Raw genomic sequence first — 18,610 nt, 5'->3', positions numbered from 1 at the left:
AGGGATGCAGGTGGCGCTGTGGGTTAAACCACTGAGCCTAGGGCTTGCTGATCAGAAGGTCGGCGGTTCGAATCCCTGTGACGGGGTGAGCTCCCGTAGCTTGGTCCCAGCTCCTGCCAACCTAGCAGTTCGAAAGCACGTCAAACTGCAAGTAGATAAATAGGTACCACTACAGCGGGAAGGTAAACGGCGTTTCCATGTGCTGCTCTGGTTCTCCAGAAGTGGCTTTGTCATGCTGGCCACATGACCCGGAAGCTGCACACCAGCTCCCTCGGCCAGTAAAGCGAGATGAGCGCCGCAACCCCAGAGTCGGTCACGACTGGACCTAATGGTCAGGGGTCCCTTTACCTTTATATGTGCAGCACACAACCTTGTTATTACTAACACACTCTTTTGACAAAAATAATAATTACAACATCATGGAAGCACCCTCAGTTGAACCACTGGCACTTCCTAGACTATGTAATTGTCTGAGCTGAAGATCACCATGATGTGCTCCTTACCAGAGCTATGACGAGTGCCGACGAGTTCTGGACAGTTCACTGATTAATATGTTCCACGGTTACTTTCCACAAATATGTTCCTCAAACTCGGGACGAAAGGTAGAAACGAACTAAGAGGAAGGCACGTTCGACAAACCCTCACTATGATCAACTCCAGCCCAGAAACCTATGTCCCCATGTGCTAACATGGCAAAAAACTAAATTGGCCTCCACAGTCATCTATGGACACAACGTTAAGACTGTGTTCATGGAAGACAATCTTACTCAGCTATGAGTGATGGCCAAAGATGAAGAAGACCCACCTGCCACCTGAACATTAGCAGTATAGGATGGCAAAGGTACACTTTCACCACCAATGTTGCTCCCTGCAATATTGTGAGAGCGCTTCATTTTTACACCTTGGGAAGTATTGGGAAATTGCAAAGTGCATTGTGGCAAGGCCATTACTTTTGATTTTGGACTGATGAGTTAATGAAGCGGAACCCAGATGTTTCTCTCATCTGCTGCAACCCTCTCTTGCTCCCCCCCAAATTCAGCATCAAGCAAAGATGATTGGGGAAGGGAAGGATAAGCCTTAAAAAAAACTCCTAGTCTTAGCTGTCACATGAAGCACTCCTGCTTAAATTGATGCTGCATTTAAGTGACTCTTCTCCCCCACTTTTTTTTTTTACTAAAAAAAGGTCAAACTGAACTACTTATGCTAAATCACTTCTTGAACTCACTTTCCGCTTTCCAGGTTCAAGTTCCTGGTTTGGGAGGCATTAACAAAAGAACGAGAAGCAGAGCTCAAATGTAAATACACAGTGCTTGCTTTTATATTACTCCCAAGGCACTTACTGTTGCTGTGAATTTTCCCTTCGCAGCCTCGGACAGCAGAGGGAGACTGATTGATGAGAGCAGTGTACAAGCAATGTCCCTTTGAGTATTGGTGTGACAGGCTTGATGGTGCCTTTGACTTTTATCCTTCCTTGCGGATTAAAAAGAAAAGAAGAGAAGGGTACAGTGAGGGGTGAAAAGGAGCTGCTATTTCTCTGCTGCTGCAGCCCAAACCTGACTCTCTCTCAAAACAGATGCCTTTCAAGATGGGCTGGCAGATTTGCTCTTCGATTCCACATGTGAAAACATGTCAGCAATCTGGGCTCGCCCTTCTGCAACATCACTTCCAATCAGTCTGTTAGTGCCAATGGCGTGTCATTTGCTGTCAGGTGAAAATATGACACTGGAATTGGCCATGGACTTTAAGGCTCCCGTGAATTTTCTCTACATAACAGAGCTGTGGTGGTGAGGATACTAACCCTTCACAGCTGACAAAGAGGCTACTCCTCTTCCGTATTGGAGCTAAATTAGGCCATATAAATATTGCTAGCAATTCCCCCCTTTCCCCCTTAATATGGGGGTAAAGCTGAGAGGCAAATCAGTTTCACAATGGTCTTGAAATTCTTAGGCACCATTTTAAAACATTGCTTTTTAAACACCCAAAACTCCTCTTTTGTGTGACAGCTTTAAGACATTGGAGCATCCCCACACAAACTCTAAGACAGGCACCCCCAAACTTGGCCCTCCAGCTGTTTTTGGGACTGCAGTTCCCATCATCCCTGACCACTGGTCTTGTTAGCTAGGGATGATGGGAGTTGTAGTCCCAAAACAGCTGGAGGGCCGAGTTTGGGGATGCCTGCTCTAAGAGCAGCAAAACCTATAAATAAAGAATAATAAACCTTAATGCCACCTGCCCCAACTCCACACACCACTGGGGCTACTACCTTCTCTCTCTCTCTCTCTCTCTCTCCCCCCCCCCCCAAGAACAGGCAGTTTCTAGAAAGAAAAGTAACTGAACTAAGTCTGAACCAAAAGTTTACATTTCAAACTTCGACTCAAAATCCTGGGGACCATTTCTAGGGGGGATATTGTGCACGGATATTCAGGGGAACTTACCAGGCAGTCAGTGGCAGCAAGCTTTTTCCCTTGGAAGGAATTTGGCTGTGCTGTGGAGCTCTTCTCAGAGCTGGTTGCAGACGGCAGCCATTGAGAGAAGCTCCATTGATGCTGGAGGTAAGTTTGTCCCCACTCCAGAAATATATTCCTTATGCCAACTGAAAACTCTCCATGAAATCAATGGGGCTTATTTCTGAGGGAACATGCTTCGGATATGCTGTGGAATATCTGTGTGGAATAGAGCAAAAGACAGAAACGGGCGGCTGGCTTAGCTGCATTCAGGTTTTCCCCGTCTGTAAAAAGGAATAGACTTTTTTGACATTATCTTCCTCACATGGAATTTCTTGACACTTTTCTGCAAATACAGATGTTGGATTTTTGATGTCACCTGTAGTCTGTGTATTGGTTCATTTCTTCAAGTTACCTGCTTTGCGTATGTTTGAGCTGGCCTGCTATGCCTCCTCTTCCTTCTTCTTCATAAGGTTGTTAGCCTTGGTGTTGCTCATCTGTAAAATGGGCAAATATCCTTAAAAATATTTATCCATTTTACAGATGAGGAAAACCAAGACTAATAGTAACTGCTTAATTCCTTAACAACAAAGAGAACAACAACTACCAGACTTTTAGAAGACATCTGAAGGCAGCCCTGTTTAGGGAAGCTTTTAATGTTTGATGGATTGCTCTATTTTAATATTTTGTTGGAAGCCGCCCAGAGTGGCTGGGGAAGTCCAGCCAGATGGGTGGCGTATAAATAAGTTATTATTATTATTATTACATGCCACATACATGTGTGTTATAGATGTCACATCAGATGAAGTCTGCAGCTGCTTAAGTTATCCATATGCTTTTAGGTCTTGCTTTGTGCTTATTGTTCTTGCTAGTACTACTAATAAAATAACAAGAATATTTGTTTGCTTGTTTGAATTCTTATCTACCCTTAACCATAATGTCCCAGGATAGGTTACAAAAACAAAAACAAAATATCATTTAAAACAAAATAAAGCCAACCACCAACACTCCCCCCCCCAAATCATCACATTAATTTTCTATTTTCATGCAGATCACAAAAAATGTCATTCAACTGTGAAAGGATAAAGGGGTATGTATTCTGCATATGATGACAGCTGAATAATGATGACACTAGACACTCCTCTGCTCGGAGGTTATCCCTCAATTTTGAGGCTACCACAGAGAAAATCCTCTCCCAGATCACCACCCTTCAAGCTTCTGAGGGTGGAGGAACCACCAAGAGGACTTCCTCTGCCAGTCTGGGGGAACCTGCCCCCACCTGACACTCAAGTTGGTTGCTTTCTCCTCAGCCATGACCTTATCCCCCAGGCATTTTTTTGCATTGCACAAACCATTATTTCAATCACGTCGTTGCCCATCAGTTGTGTTGAGAACATCAGCTGCAAGCAGGTGTCAGTGCTGTGATTTGACACATGGCATTTCAGTGCCCGCCTTCCAAATCCGATGTCAACCGACCTTGTCACTTGGCCGCAGCGTCAGGGCTGAGGGAACCAGAGCAGGGCCAGGGAGGGCTGCTGTCCTCTTTCCCTGCAACTGTCTCTGGCCAGGATCGGGGGGGGGGGGAGAGGACAGGAGGAACAGGTTAAGTATTGGCAGCCCTGCAGCCGTGAGGTGGCTCTCTAGGTGCACTTGGCGAGAGCTGTTGACTGTGGTCAAGGTCATGCATGGAGTGGATTTATGCGGTTGCTATGGACACTCTGGGAATGGCTGTCACAGTTGCTGCATTAGTTATTATTCTCACATTGTTAATGTGTGGATGAGTTGCTGCTAAGTGAGCATTGTGTAATTAACTAGTTTGTCCCAAAGCAAGCAGCTGGGGAAGGGTTGTGGCTCAGTGGTGGAGCACATACAGCACTTTGCATCCAAAAAGGACCCAGGTTCAATCCCCGCCTGAGATCCTAAAGGGCCATCCCCTGTCACTGTTGCCAGCCCTAAGCTGCATAGGCCAATGGTTGGACTTGGTATTGATTGATTGATTTCATAGGATGTATATACAGTGGTACCTCAGTTCTCGAACGAAATCCGTTCCCGAAGCCCATTAAGCTTCCGAAACGTTCAAAAACCGAGGTGCGGCTTCCCATTGATTGCAAGAGCTTCTTGCACTCAGTGGAAGCCGCGTTGCATGTTTGGGTTCCGAAAAACATTCGAAAGTGGAAGCATTTAATTCCAGGTTTTCAGAACGTACGACAACAGAGGTGTTCGGGAACCAAGGTTCCACTGTACTGCTTGATGGGAAGAAAGGCACCTCCAATACAGTTTACTAAAAGAATAAAACAATGAAATTATCAGTGGAACAAAAAGTTGGAAACAAATATTTTGCACATTCAAAAATCATTAAAACCAATAAGAGGCTAAGCCCAGAATACACACAACATTATTCATGCCTGGATAAGCTTGCTTGAACAAAAATGTTGTTAGCAGGCACCTCGAAGCGTACAGTGACGGTGTTTGCCTGATGTCAACAGGCAGGGAGTTCCAAAGGGTGGGTGTTGCTACACTGAAAGATCCATTTTGCACAAATGTAGAACAAGTATTATGTGGTAGCTGTAACAATGCCACATGGGCATACATGAGGTAAGGTGACCTTGCAGGTAAACTGGTCCCAATGTGTTATGGGCTTTATATACCAACAGTAACACCATGAGTTTGTCTCGGTAGCAAACAATCAACCTGTGCAGACCTCTGAGCAGAGGTGTTATATGCTGACAGGGTCTTGCTCCCACCAGCAACTGTGCTGCAGTATTCTGCACTAGCTACAGCTGCTGGATTGAGCACAAGGGAAGCCCCACACTGAGTGCATTGCAGCATTCCAGTCTTGAAGTAAGTAATGCATGAATTATTGTGACCAAACCTTCCCAGTTAAGGAACTGTCATAGCTGTTAGGACCTAACCACCCAGAGATCCTTTACCTTCACCTTTTCCTATCCGTTGTAGCCCATCCAGACTGGTGCTTTATTGTAAATGCATTCTTAACACCCTTATAGCCAGTGTGGTGTAGTGGTTAAGAGTGGTAGACTTGTAATCTGGTGAACCGGGTTCGCGTCTCCGCTCCTCCACATGCAGCTGCTGGGTGACCTTGGGCTAGTCACACTTCTCTGAAGTCTCTCAGCCCCACCCACCTCACAGGGTGTCTGTTGTGGGGGAGGAGGGGAAAGGAGATTGCTAGCCGCTTTGAGACTCCTTCGGGTAGTGCTAAAGCAGGATAAATCAAATCCAAACTCCTCCTCCTCTTCTTCTTCTTCTTCTTCTTCTTCTTCTTCTTCTTCTTCTTCTTCATTAGTGAGAGACTTATTCTACAGTTGTATCTTGGTTATCGAATGGCTTAGTTGCCTAACAAAACGGCTCCCAAACGCCACAAACCCAGAAGTAAGTGTTCCCGTTTGGAACATTTTTCACAAGCCGAACTTCTGACGCGGCTTCCGCTTGAATACAGGAAGCTCCTGCAGCCAATTGGATGCTGCGCCTTGGTTTTCGAACAGTTTTGTGAATCAAATGGACTCCCAGAATGGATTAGGTTCGATAACCAAGGTACGACTGTACCTTAGTTAGTGCAGCAATGCTTCCTCAATGCTATCACATTATTGCTATTGGGAGGGGGGTATAGTGCAACAAAAGCAATTGCACTATCAAAAGTTACACAATTTCAGCAGAAAGTTACAGGATACGCACTGGTTGAAAATAATACAATGTGCCTTCTTGAAGACAACGTTGAAAGTGGGATTGTATGTTACTTCCCCAATCGCAGGGAGAGCAGGGGCTTCAAGTCCTGTTTCGCTGCCTAATGAGAAGGTGCTGCACGATCCTGCTGCCGCCACCATGCCCCACCAAAGTCTCCCTTACCTGGGTTGTGTGGCAGCACCCGTGAAGCAGTGGCGATGACAGTGGGTTCCGGTGAAATCTCGTGAGATTTTGGCAAGATTTCACAAGATCTTGCAGGAAGCCTTTGCCGCCACTGGTAGTGGAGGCATCTGGGCAGGCATGGGGACTCCATCACTTGAGTTTCCACTGCCCAAGGCAGCTGCCTCAGGCCAGCCCTGAACAGCAGCTCCAATCATCACGCATGTACAATAAAAAGGATGTCTGGAGAGGCCCTTAAGGCACCATCCTATGTTGATCTTAGTGGAATCAGAGTACTAGCTTATCCATCTGTTTCCAATTGCCATATGGAGTTTGTTTTAAAATATGACACAAGATCTATCATTTACGAGTCCTTTGCAGAATTAAGGTATATACTATTTAAATATGAGAATTCAAAAATGAAGTCTAATCTGAATTCTTCTCATATAAACTTGGTAGACTAAACAAGACAATTTTTTTGTCCATTATGGCCTTCCCTTTTCCTGCTCCACCCACAGCTGTTTGAATTAGCAGGATTTCCTTTACCATTAAAACACACAAGGTGGATGCGGGGTGACCATGTAGCTTCAAATCAATCATTGCTGTTTTGGGGTTTGTTTGTTTTTGTTTGTTGATGGCTTCAAAAGAAAGAAAGAAAGACTCCCTTAGAACAAATTAATCATTACATTATGCACAAACACTACAGGTGATGGAAGAGCTGTCATGTCGCTCCACTTGAGGGGGGGGGAATGTAGAAGTGAATTCTTCAGCAGCAAGTCTAAGCTGAGAAAAGTCTTCTCAGACAGTGTTTCAGGCTTGGTAGCAATCACCTGTATCTCACTTGGAAATAAGGCATTCTGGCCATCATCTCCAGGGTGGGGATTGTCTGCTTTCTCATCCTGCACAGCGAAATAAGCAAGAAGGCTTTGTGCCAGTCAAGCACATATTGGGTTTAGCACAGGCATAGGCAAACTCGGCCCTCCAGATGTTTTGGGACTACAACTCCCATGATCCCTAGCTAACAGGACCAGTGTTCAGGGATGGTGGGAACTGTAGTCCCAAAACATCTGGAGGGACGAGTTTGTCTATGCCTGGTTTAGCATATTCCAAATTACCAAGGGGTAATGCTTCAAAATATGAGTGGAGAGTGTAAAAGTGGAGCTTTTTGCTTCAAAACTCTCTCTCTCTCTCTCTCTCTCTCTCAAAAAAAGACTCATTGAATCATAGACTTGTCGAGTTAGAAGGGACCCCAAGTGTCATCTAGTCCAAACACAGACAATGCAGGAATCACAGCTAAAGCATTCAGGATAGATGGCCATCCAACTTCTGCCTAAAAACCTCCAAGGAATATTCATTGCAGCCTAGCTCTGTCTCCCTAGCTCTGACTCTGTTATCTCTGGAATGGTAAGTGCCCTTAATACAAGGACGGGGAACCTGTGACTCCAACTCCCATCATCCCTGACCAATGACCATGCTGGTTAGGGCTGATGGGAGATGGAGTCCGTTATCCTCTGGAGGGCCAAATGTTCCCCATTCCTGCCCAAGTACAAAGAGACTGTTTTCTAGCAGATATGCAACTGATGTAAGAGACCTAGGCGACTGAAAATCTATATATTTACGGTATTTAGTGATATATATTATGTAGCTATATAGGCATTTTCTGGCCTGCTTATATATATATGTTGTTGTTGTTGTTTAGTCGTTTAGTCGTGTCCAACTCTTCGTGACCCCGTGGACCATAGCACGCCAGGCACTCCTGTCTTCCACTGCCTCCCGCAGTTTGGTCAAACTCATGTTATATATATATTTAACAGTAATTTTTATTGTTTTCTCATAAATAAACATAAACATAACATAAACATACTCGTATATCCCAGATTACAAATTTAGGGATATCTCTTCAAAATACAAAATAACCATTAAATCTGTTCTGCCGAACTTGACTTCCCCCTTACTTCATCTTTGGTTTTATTTGTTAATTTTTTAATTTCACGCTTTCTTTATTTCCATACTCTATTTTTCATATACTTTATCTTCATCTGTACAAACTCTATTTCTACTATTGTAGGTATTACATCATTCCTGTTAGTGTTTTTACTGTTTTACAATATGCCTTAAGATATTCCAAAAATTTACTCCATTCTTTTTGAGTTTTCTGGTCTTTTTTTTCTCCTACCCTTCCAGTCAACTTGGCCAATTCTATATACTCTATCATTTTACTTCTCCATTCTTCTACTGATGGAATCTCTGTTGTTTTCCACCTCTGTGCCAATAACATTCTGGCCGCTGTGGTGGCATACATAAATATTCTTATATCTTAAGAGACCTAGGTGATTGAGGGTGGTCTGCCAGACAGAGATGCCTTTATTACTGCAGCCACTGTGGGTCTTTCATGGCTTTTAATTGGGGTTAAACCGATCTTCCCTGTTACATTTCTTCATCTTTCACAAACAGGATATGCCCAGCAATAGCCCTTTTGAAAATGAAATCATTACAGTCAATGTAAAAAAGAGAGTTATCAAAAAAGCTGATTTTTCTTACATGTATCACTCCATAATCTGTGGCCCTGCACATTGTGCTGAAGTACAACTCCCATCATCCCTAACCATTGCCCATGGTGACTGGGACTGATGGGAGTTGAAATCCAACAACATCTGGAGGGCTACAGGATCCCCACCCATGCTCTACATGATTCACACCAGCTTCAGATGCCACGTTAGCTACAGGAACACAATATTCAAGTTTCATTCCTAAAACTAGCACTGTTGAGTTGGGACTGTTAATGATTCATTGCAAAAAAATAACAATAATATGGATAGTTACAGGTAGGTAGCCGTGTTGGTCTGAGTCGAAGCAAAATAAAAAAAGTCCTTCAGTAGCACCTTAAAGACCAACTAAGTTTTTATTTTGGTATGAGCTTTCGTGTGCATGCACACTTCGTCAGTGTGCATGCACACGAAAGCTCATACCAAAATAAAAACTTAGTTGGTCTTTAAGGTGCTACTGAAGGAATAATATGGATGTCTGTGTTGGCATTGCAATGATTGGGGTGTTTAATATGAATCAATACATTTAGTTGTATTCCTTCCTCTTATCGTTTTACTTCCAGCCTTCCACATTCATACCGGTACCTCCAAAATTCTGGCAAACATTGCACATTATTACTTCTCAGCTGATACATCAGTCTTGGACATAGTTTCCTGGAAATAGTTCTCGCAGCTTAACAAAAACTTTCCTCCAAGTCAGCATGGTTAAGATTGTATCCCAAGGTGAGGAAATTATGGCAGTCTGGCTGCTTATACCATCTGTGTGAATGGGAATATTCTGTGGGCTGAAGACAGTAATTGGTTAAACAGATTAAGGAGCCACACTTTAAATGAATTTTAGTCATGTTTCCATCTTGTTGAAAGGATTTCAGTTTGTATCTATTGATAAAAACATTATGCAGTGATATATTGATTCTGAAAATGCTGTTATGATAACTGAGCAATTATTTGTCTATTACTTAACCACATTCACCATGCTCTCAAAATAGTATCTATATTGTGGTGATAAATTATCAAACTGTCATTTATTTTTCAACATGTTGATTTATCACCTAATTAACTATAAACTTTGGTTGACTGATGACTAATGCCTTTCTATTTTATAGGTTTCTACACTGAGCAGCTCTGATGGCTTATGAAACTGTCAGTCATTTTGCTTTCAGCTGACAGAATAACTCAGCAATGATGAAATGTAGTGGTTAACTTCAGGAAATCAAGAACCTAGTTTAGAATCTGACTGGGAAACCAAAATAGTTATCAAACTATTTAAAAAAAAGTAAAATAACAATAGTTAGAAAGAGTAGGATAATTTATTTCTATCCAATTCCATTCAATCTTAAGCATAATCTTGAAATTAACCCTACTATGCTTTTTGCATCAATAACTCAAAATTAACCATATATAAACCATATATAAATAAACCAGATATATTACAGACACCACCGTCTCCCCTGTGCCTCATTTCCAAAAGGAAATATGGACCCTTGGTGAGAGTTTGGATGTTGTGCAGCAATATAATAATAATAATAATAATAATAATAATAATAATAATAATAATAATTTATTATTTATACCCCGCCCATCTGGCTGGGTTCCCCCAGCCACTCTGGGCGGCTTCCAACAAAATATTAAAATACAGAAATCCATCAAACATTAAAAGCTTCCCTAAACAGGGCTGCCTTGAGATGCCTTCTAAAGGTCTGGTAATTGTTGTTCTCTTTGACCTCTGATGGGAGGGGGTTCCACAGGATGGGTGCCACTACTGAGAAGGCCCTCTGCCTGGTTCCCTGTAACTTGGCTTCTCATAGCGAGGGAACTGCCAGAAGGCCCTCAACACTGGACCTCAGTGTCCAAGCAGAACGATGGAGGTGGAGACGCTCCTTCAGGTATACTGGACCGAGGCCGTTTAGGGCTTTAAAGGTCAGCACCAACACTTTGAATTGTGCTCGTAAACGTACTGGGAGCCAATGTAGGTCTTTCAGGACCGGTGTTATGTGGTCTTGGCGGCCGCTCCCAGTCACCAGTCTAGCTGCCGCATTCTGGATTAGTTGTAGTTTCCGGGTCACCTTCAAAGGTAGCCCCACATAGAGCGCATTGCAGTAGTCCAAGCAAGAGATAACTAGAGCATGCACCACTCTGGTGAGACAGTCTGCAGGCAGGTAGGGTCTCAGCCTGCGTACCAGATGGAGCTGATAGACAGCTGCCCTGGACACAGAATTGATCTGCGCCTCCATGGACAGCTGTGAGTCCAAAATGACACAGTTGGCACAGTTACCCCATTCAGGACCAGCGAGTCCTCCACACCTGCCCGCCTCCTGTCCCCCACAAACAGTACTTCTGTGTTGTCAGGATTCAATCTCAATCTGTTAGCCACCATCCATCCTCCAACCGCCTTCAGGCACTCACATAGGACCTTCACCGCCTTCACTGGTTCTGATTTGAAAGAGAGGTAGAGCTGGGTATCATCCGCATACTGATGAACACCCAGCCCAAACCCCCTGATGATCTCTCTCCCAGCGGCTGCATGTAGATGTTAAAAAGCATGGGGGAGAGGACAGAACCCTGAGGCACCCCACAAGTGAGAGCCCAGGGGTCTGAACACTCATCCCCCACCACCACTTTCTGAACACGGCCCAGGAGGAAGGAGCGGAACCACTGTATAACAGTGCCCCCAGCTCCCAACCCCTCTAGACAGTCCAGAAGGATGTTATGGTCGATGGTGTCAAAAGCCGCTGAGAGATCCAGCAGAACTAGGAAACAGCTCTCACCTTTATCCCTATTCCGCCGGAGATCATCGACCAGTGCGACCAAGGCAGTTTCAGTCCCATGATGAGGCCTGAATCCCTGTAGTCAGATAGTGACTCTTACTACAACAATATATTTACTTTCAAATACTTACGGTGTGTGTTCTACAGACCAGTGTGCCATGGATATATTTGCACTATTACTTCTGTGAGCACAGTCGCCCCAAATGCATTGAGAGACTGCCATAATCAAACTCTTCAGTCAACATTCACCTCCCCCCCTTTTTTCTTTTTGCTTTCAGACATTGCTTCATGACGCTTGGCTACTCAATCTTTCCTTAAAACATGATGATGGTGCAGTAAATATGCACAGTTGATTGCATCAGCATTACAGCTGTTATTCAGTGATCCATGTAGCAGACGAGGCAGTGTTGCGCTGAGAGACTCCCACACTCTCCGCATCCGATGCTGTTGCTGCGCCGTATCTGCTAAATGTACTGCGCTAATTAGTGTCGTGACCTCTTTTTAATTAACTTAGTGTTCCCAGTGTCCTCCATGCAGTGGCTGTAACATTTGAATTGCCTCTTCGTTTCGGCCGCCCACCATCTCAGCGGAAGCCAAGTCGTTACAAGCCACAGCTCTCTACGTCCCTCCATGTCACACAACTCTAATTGTTCTAGACATCTTGGTCACCGCCATGTTACCATTGAAAGAATGCCAGTGGGTGCCTTGAATAAGAAGCGTTCGAGGCTGGTTGCCAACCTAATCCCTGGAAACAACTCTCCCTAATTTCCTCCGCTGTCTCTTCCTGTGCTGTAAAGATAAACCCCCAGGCTGCAGCTCCCCATCATTCCATGTCCATGGGCAATTAACTTTGTGGTGCTTACCACCCCATTGCCACGCCTGCACATAGCTGATTACTGATTTGTGTGTGACCATTGCCTTTCTGTTCAGCACTCTGCCTGCCACCCCTTTATTCCTTGAGCTAAGATTGAAAATACATTCTATATACAGCCACCTTGGTCCTGTCTCTGAGATTTATAAAAAAAAGGGGCGGGGGGGGGAATGCTGATGAAGCCTGTGACACCTTTTGGATTTGCAGAGAGACATGGGGAGAGAAAGAATATTGCTCCATCTTCAGCACTTCCATAATTGTTGATTAAAGCCATCATACAGCTGCAAGGCAGCAGATTTGCAGGCTCCCTGGGCAGTGGATTTGCAGCCTAGCCGTAAAGCCATGTCCAATATGGCTATCAGCCAAGCGGGAGATGAGAGCAGTCAAAGTGTAGCTTATTTGCAGCAGTTCCCAATTTTTTTAATCATCAAGCCATATGGTAGCTGCTAGGTTTGTGCTTTCTTTGGTGTGGATGTTAACTCTATAGCTGCCACTTGTTATAGCTCCAGGTTTGGAGGAAGGGGCTTAAGAGGGAGGAAATGCTGCTATGTATCAATAGGATGGCCCAAGACTACTTCTTCTTCTTCCTGAAGCAAAGCAGCAAATTGTGCCCATCCACCTCACAAAGGGGTTTTGTACTCAAGACCAGCCAAATTATTTTGACAGCTGAGGCAGAAAATTCCACAAGTGCCTCTTACCTCTTGGCAATAAAAATAAAACAGAATTCTATGACACCCGAAATCTGCTGCTTGAAGCAACTGCCTCAACTCTGCCTGCTGGCAGAGTTGGATCCTTCTCAAAAAGTATTTCATTCTGGAGAATTATTTCATTTTCTTTATGCCCAGTGATCTATTCTTCAGCTTGGGGTATATTGTGGCAAACAGGATAGATAGTTCTTGTTTCCCCATCTCAAAGAGTATATCACGGAACTCGGAAAGGTGTAGAAAAGAGGAGCCCAAATGACCAGAATGTTGAACTCCTAGAAGGAAAGGCTAAATAATTGGGGGGGGGGTTCCATTTAGAGAGGAGAAATACTGAAGGTGGACATAACAGACGCTTATAAAAGCAAAAGCCACTCTGAGGGGTGTTGTTTTTTGTTTTGTTTTGTTTTTGCTGCAATCAAGCGATATATAAGTTTTATGGCATGAATAACAAAAAAGTATGTACAGTTGAGAGGGGAAAGTGTTTCTCTCTCTTGCACAATACCACAGTTTGGGGGGGGCAGCAAATGAAACACACTGCCTGTATCCAATGCAACGAATCAAATCACGTTGGTACCCTTGAACTTGCAGGAAGGCTTTTTATCCAGTAGACACACTTGTTAATGGAAGAGGAGCGGAGACCATTTTTGCCAATCCTTCTCTCCTCTGCAGTTTCCCAAATCAGCTCCAGAGGTTGGGAGACCTCCAGAATGAGGTGGGAAGTGGCCTGGGGGGCTGATTGGGAAATAATCACTTCCATCTTCCATTAACAGCTGCTACCATTCAACCAAAAGTGGGAAACGGATCATTCTTTGTACGTTCTTACCTCAACAGACAAGAATTGCAGCACACTTCATGTACTATAAAATGCAATGTGCATGCCCACCAATGATGGCTTTAATTCAATGCGCACCTGCTTGAAGCCAACAGGATATTCTTGTATTTAAACAGGATTGAGTTGAACAATTATTTCGCCTAAGTGCCCAAAGTTACACAAATTAAAACCTGCAGCTATATGTGAGCTACAGAGTCTTCCCTGACCTTTTATTTTATAGTTACAGGTAGGTAGCTCTGTTGGTCTGACGTAGTCGAAACAAAATAAAAAAATTCCTTCCAGCAGCACCTTAGAGACCAACTAAGTTTGTCATAGGTATGAGCTTTCGTGTGCATGCACACTTCTTCAGATACCAGTATTCTTCAGGTATCTGAAGAAGTGTGCATGCACATGAGAGCTCATACCTATGACAAACTTAGTTGGTCTCTAAGGTGCTGCTGGAAGGAATTTTTTTCTTTTATGTTATGTTATCCTGTGTTTGCTTTTCCTGTATGCAGAATGTAATGGCATCTGGACTGAGATCCTTTCTAGGAGTGAGCCCATTGATCTCAGTGTACAAGTAATTACAAGTAATTTTTATTAATTTTCTTCCATTTATATCCCATCCCACTTTCCATCCTTCATAGAACCCAAAGGTGTGTGCCAACTTGAATAAAACATGAGGGGGGGGGCAGGTAAGCCCTGCCCCACATCTTTGATCACAAGCCATGGTGCACACACACCATTTGAATGGCAATGGCCATGATTTTTGAGGGGGTCTGCCCCCTCAAATATTTTATTGGGGGTGCTGAAGGGACCTTGGCCCCTCGGAATTATACGCATGTTACCCAGATGACTGGAGCATTTTGAGCGTTATGGACCAGCAACTGTTTTAGTTGTGTTTGTTTAACTAGAAACAGGATTTGCTTTCGTTATTCCTTATTCTGGCAAATCCTTGCATGTCATTGTTGCAGATATTCATCTATATAGCTACAGTAGTTGGGTTTTGTTTGTTTATCGTTTTAAATCTTCACAAGGTGGTATGGTATTATTGCTGAGAGAATATGACACAAGCAAGTTCATAACAGAGCCAGGAATTTAACCTGGATCTCTCAGGCCTAAGGCAATTAACATTAGGTTATGGCTCTGAATTGAGAAACAAATGGCTTGGAATGGTTTGTCCTTGTCACTTTGCCACATGCTGCTGTTTCCTTATCTGCTTTCCCCTATTGTTCCAAACAGAATTGGAATCACTGGTCATTTTTCTTTGCTTACTGCAGAATTTTCTCTTTTTACTTATTTCCTTTGACTAAACTTAAGGCCTCTGCAAGATAAGCTCCCTGAATTCATTTCACCCTTGGCTTCTTAGCTGGCATGCACTGCAGCTCTTGGTTTCTATTCTCCTCCCAGCATTTTGGTTTTCTTTCAATATTCAATTACATTCTTTATTTTGTGGGCAGGGAGCGGGTCCCTTCCACTTCTCCCCAGTTATTTCAGTTTCTCTTTTTTAAAAAAATCCAATTGCTACAACTTCAGTGAGTTTGAAAACAAATTCTCTTCCTCTGCTGAAAAATCCTGTCTGTTGTGACAAAAGAAGTGGGTGGGAATAATTAAATAAAAAAATCAGAAAAACTTAGTTAAGTTGCCTTGATAAATCTTCTCATCAAGTTCAATCCTACTGCTATCAAGTAAGTTGCTCTTATATAGGTTCCACTTATTTCAGCTGGGCTTGCATGAAGAAGTGGAGGCAAGATTGTCACCATCATATTTACCCAGAAATGGTCTTTTCACTATAGACTGGAGCATTCCAAGGAAGTATATGAGTCAAAACAATGACTTTGATTGCAGGATGCTCTGTCAGCCCATAACTGACTATGCTTACAACGATATGATATTGGCACAACAAATGGCTAGCCGCTTGAGGATTTGTTGCAATGCTGTTGCCTCCAACCTTGCGCCAATGCAAACATTTTAATTGACATGATGGAATGGGACTCTTGCTTGGCATAGGTCTTCTCCAGCAATGTTTGCAGAAAGCCCCAAAATCCCAGGGTCTGCACTCATCCTATACCTCAGTGTATCCATTGAACATGCAAGCACTTACCTACTGTAGCAGCAAAGTCAGATTCCACCTCCTTCCTTTTCTGGTTCACATGTATGAATTACTTAATAGAGATCACCCACTAGGTTCACATCCTCAATTTTCTTCTTTACTATAATAGAAAGTTAATCCTTTTCTGCAGTTCTGTCTTCTTTACTTAAACACTGTTTGCTGAAGGTAAATTAATATAGTTACCACCATACTTATGCCAATTCCTGAAGCGGGCCAAACATTATATGGTACGTCCTTTTGCTCGTTTCAGTTTATCTAGTGAAAAGTTACTGAACATTTTAAGAGCAATTTATGTGTTAAAATGTGCTTTGTTTTGAAGAGGCAAAGAAATGCTTCAATATATAAATATGAGAGATCAGCTGGCCCTCAGACTTTCATAAATAGTTATTGATATGGCAGACATATGGTATTGTCCCTTTTGGTGTCTTTGAATAATGCTATCATTGTATATTGGAGTATTTGGTAATTACTTATAGGTAATCCTATACTGGATTAGATAGACAAATAATCTGGTTTATATCCCACATTTTCTCAAAGGAATTCAAGGTGTTGTTTGTTGTTCTCCTCCAGTGAGCTTCATGGCCGAGCGGGGATTTGAACCCTCGAATCTCAGGTCTTAGTCCAACACTCCGCTACATCACACTGGGTTCCTATGTAGACTATCTCATCATCATTAGTCTTGGCATTCAATTCATACCTTCGGTTTTGGATACAATAACACCGACACCACAATAATGCTTGGACCGATTTATGAGTATAATTCTCTTTGCCTGTGGCTCCCAGGGGTGGAGTACACATTTGTACGTTCCAATAGATTCTGCTCTCAGAGATTATAAAAAACCCTCCTTTTTATTAGAACACATGAGGATATAATTTTCTTGCACTTAAGCAGAGCAGTTCATGTAGACTTCTACTTTCTCCAACATACACACACGCACAGAGCAAACAGAAACCATACCTAGCAGAACTAAGCCACATCAAGCAAGGATCAATATTGCCCATAATTTTTTGGCAGAGGATCTGATTTGCACGCAGGAGGTTTAATCCACAGCAGGTTTGGGTACATTCCCCATCTGAAACCTTGGGAGCCACTGCCAGTCAGTGAAGACAAGCCTGAGCTAGATGGACCAATACTCTGACTCAGCATAAGGCAGCTTCCAGGATTCCAGACGGGAAATCAGTCTTAAGATGCACAGAATGTGCCAGAAGTAGAAAAATCTACTTATGTGTGCAAGCTTCATTAAAACAAATGGCATTTGTGAAGACCCCTCTGATGCGCACGCACACAAAGGGTGCTCTTGCACAACTCCCATTCATTTCAGTATGATTTTTGTGTAGGCGAAGTTTCCGCTGGGTTGTGGCCTGTGGCATCTACGATTCTGAAATAAAGAACTTAATAATTTCTGGTCTCCCCTTGCCAAGGCAGTGACAGACTGAAACTCGGTGGGAGACACGGCAGTGCTGTGAGCTATTAATTTCTGTGATTTTTCATTGGGCTGAGTGAATACAGGCAGCAGGTTGGGGTGGGGGGAGAGACTTGGGTTTGTAAGGCTGAGAAAAAGCTGGTTGGCTAATAATAATAATACTATACCCAAACTGGCTTCAAGCATAGCTCATATTCCTGATATATCTTGATAACTCATTGGGGTTTTATACTAAACTGTACTTTTGAGCAATATTTTACACAGCTTTCTGTAGAAGGGCTTATCTTTGAACTCATAAGGAAATGTGCCTGGCACATTCACTGTAGATTCCATCATATGTTCTCTTTCCCTTGGCTTTTGACAATTGAGAGAGATATTTTCAGGACCGACTCTATTCTTGTGGCTGTAATTTATTTTAAACTGACTTTAATATTGTGTTTTTAAACTGCTGTAACTTGCATTGGAACCTTGTGGTGAAGGGTGGGTAAGAAATCAAAGAAATGATAACAATAATAGTAACTGGGGGGAGGGGGAGTCCAGTAGCACCTTAGAGACCAACTAAGTTTGTTCTTGGTATGAGCTTTTCTGTGCATGCACACTTCCTCAGATACCATGCATGCACACAAAAGCTCATACCAAGAACAAACTTAGTTGGTCTCTAAGGTGCTACTGGACAGTTTTTTAATTTTTTAAAATATATTTCTACTGCGACAGACCAACACGGTTACCTACCTGAATAATAGTAATCATTATTAAGCAGTTATCAACATTGCATCTCAAATTTCAGAGCTTAACTAGGGTTGCCATATTTCAAGAAGTGAAAATCCGGACACAAAGGTTGAGGTATTTTTTGGCAAAGTTGTTGAGTTTTTTCTTGGGGGGGGGTTTGATGTTCTTGAGCTTATTTTTCAGTTTTGGCCAAAGTTGTTGAACTTTCTTTCTTTTTTTTTTGCAAAATCTCAAAAGGAGAGAGAGCTATTTTTAATGAAATTCACCAAAATCTACACTTCCGACATCAGCTGCCATACGTCTGGATTTTCCCGGACATTTCAGCGATTTCCACCCGGACTG

The sequence above is a fragment of the Zootoca vivipara genome, chromosome 2 (assembly GCF_965207765.1).
Source record: "Zootoca vivipara chromosome 2, rZooViv2.hap1.1, whole genome shotgun sequence".
Classification (NCBI taxonomy): Eukaryota; Metazoa; Chordata; class Lepidosauria; order Squamata; family Lacertidae; genus Zootoca; species Zootoca vivipara.
This window is presented reverse-complemented; position numbering follows the sequence as displayed.